This window comes from Rhagoletis pomonella, unplaced genomic scaffold (genome assembly GCF_013731165.1).
Source record: "Rhagoletis pomonella isolate Grant_MI unplaced genomic scaffold, Rhpom_1.0 Rhpom_scaffold_06913, whole genome shotgun sequence".
Lineage (NCBI taxonomy): Eukaryota > Metazoa > Arthropoda > Insecta > Diptera > Tephritidae > Rhagoletis > Rhagoletis pomonella.
In genome coordinates this window covers 5974-8794 of record NW_023465444.1, presented here as the reverse complement: position 1 = coordinate 8794, position 2821 = coordinate 5974, and positions in this window count along the sequence as shown.

The following is a 2821-nucleotide window of genomic DNA, read 5'->3' as shown; positions in this document are numbered from 1 at the left end:
TTTGGTTTCGGTTTCTTTCCGGTTTCGGTTTTTCACAGAAATCTTGTTGATATTATTTAAATCACAATGTCTTAAACGTTGAGGAAAGAAAATCGAAAATTACAGTTCACTGGTAATATCAACACTGGGTTCTTTCCATAACAATCCGGACCGGATTTGGTAATTAGAGAATAAGAGAAACATTTTCTTTCAAAAATGGAACAAAGTTCAGAAGTACGGAAACGCAAAAACCCACATTTCGTGCCCCACAAGTCTCTCGATTCACGTTGTTCTTGTTTTTGTCACTTATACCATGTTCTTACCGACATCGGAAACATGTTTTCGTTGCTAAAACTGGTTTTCGACCTAAAACTTGTGTTTTCGTCTATATAAAATCTGTTAAACGAAAACCAGTTTTCGCTGAAAACTACTTGAAAAATCACTTTCCACTCATTCCAATCGGTGTCTTCACTAGTTTTTTTCGATTATTTATCGAAGTGGAAGTCATATTTTATCATTTTTAATACGCCATTTCGGATTTATTGTTAATTGCCTGGCCAAAGCAAAATAAGAATGAAAGTTAAAGGTTGTAAATGAAAAGAAAATGAAGGAAAAATGTTTTGGTTGTTGGTCAGAACATGGTATTAAATGCAAACACTTGGAAATTGAATTTTGGTTTCACGAATTTGATTTTAAGTACATAGATTGAAAATACATCAACAGTCCATTCACTTTTCCTTAAAAGCACCAAGTAAATGCAGGCAACATGTAAACACAATACAGCTGATATGCACTTTGACACTTTATCCATTTTTACTCGGAGAAAATTTCGGGCTGTTTCGGGCAGGAAGAAGAATACACTTACGATCGAATACGCTCGAATTTTCGCTCTCTATTACCCATTTTGTTGAGTACAGGCATGATTTCTGGGCTATTTTGGGCACACGCGGGATCTCGCATTGCGTACGGGAAAGAAACTACTTAAATATAATTAATCGATTATCGATTCACAACAACAAAGCCATCAGCAGATTTTTGCGAAAAGTTACCTTGCCATACTTATTTACTACTTAACAAGAATTTTAGCAAAATGTTGCTGATTTTGGTTAAATAAATCATTTATTTCAAAGAAATTTTTATTTATTATTTTTGTAAATTTCTGGAAACCGATTGAAACCTGTGATTGAAATGGTTTCGGTATCGTTCCTTTTCAGGTCAAGATAACGGTTACGGTTTCGGTTTCGGTTTTGAAAAACGAAACGGTTTTAAACGGTTACGGTTTCGGTTTGGGTTTCGGTTTCATTCCTTGGTAAAAACTACATCTTCTAACTAAGCCGCAACTATGTATAAACGTTTCATAATCCAGCTGCAACTAGAATTTTCTGTAGCTTTGAATAACAAGCGAGGGCAACAACAAGGTTAAAGTTTGCCTTAACCAATGTGGGATTGATTATAAGATCTAGTGATCGAGTGAGTGGCGAAATAAATAAGTAAATTAAAAAATTCGACCCTCACATTCAAGGAATTACTTGCTTTTGCAAGCGAATAAGTGGTCAAAATAATGGTTAGGAGAATTCTGAAGGAGGGGATGAGGGATTGCATTAGATTACACAGGGCAACACTGATGTGGTGCGGCAACTGTTAAAGCTGTTTTTGATAGATTTTTTGTGATTATTACGAATCCGTAAGTGTAAAGTTTCCATCAGCTTCAGATTTTGAGAAAAAACGAGGTCGAAGTTAGGGTTGCCAACCGTACTATAATAAATAGAATTTACTATTTTTCCGGTCAGCGTACTACATACTGTTGGGAAAAAATATAGTACGCGAAAATACTATATTTCTTCATTTATAAATATGAATATATTTCAGTAAATTGCACGAAAAAATGTGTATTAAAATGGATGACCTTTATACTGAAATAACAATATTACATGAAATATTCTTTAAAGTAAAAGGTCATTGTGAGTTTATAATCAAAAAATATAACATAACTGAGAAAGAATTAACAAATTTACTTAAAATTATTTCATTTCTACTCTTTATTCCAACAACTTTGGCATTCACAGGAAGAAATTTTCCATCACTTAAAAATCGTGTTTACTTTCTCTTAAGAATAAAGTACTATATATATTTGAAGTGTACTATATTTTTTCCAATTTTTTTGAAATAGTACTATAAATATCTAAGAAAATGTTGGCAACCCTATGTTTCACCAAAACTCACGTTCCACTCATTCCAATCGGTGTCTTCACTAGTTTATTTTCGATTATTTATCGAAGTGGAAGTCGTATTTTCTCATCTTTAATACGCTATTTCGTATTTATTGTTAATTGGCTGGCCAAACTAAAATAAGAATGAAAGTAAGAGGTTGCTAATGACAAGAAAATGTGGGAAAAGTATTTTGGTTTCGTTTTTGTGTACCAAAACTGCAATCAGAGGATGTAAGAAATGTCAATGAAAACACTAACAGCCGGTGTGAACAGCCTTCAGCCGACAATTCCAAAACTCATTTTCAAAGTGTTTTCGTTGTCGGTCAGAACATGGTATAATATACATTTCAAAATCTAAACCAAATCGGACTATAAAATACGGTGTTTTAAAATATCTGGACTCCTGTGCCACTTAGCGGATTAATTCGTCCTTTATATTACATTGTCATCGGGTTCTGAGCAATTTCAAGTCTCTAGCTCATCGGGAAGTTGGTTTAAAATGTATTACAAGATTTTCCCCAAACAAACATACTTACATACATGCATACATACCAAACATGTTAAATAAAAGCTTATAAAAATACCAAACGATTTCTAAGTTCTTTGTAACTATCATTTGAAAGAGCGTGACT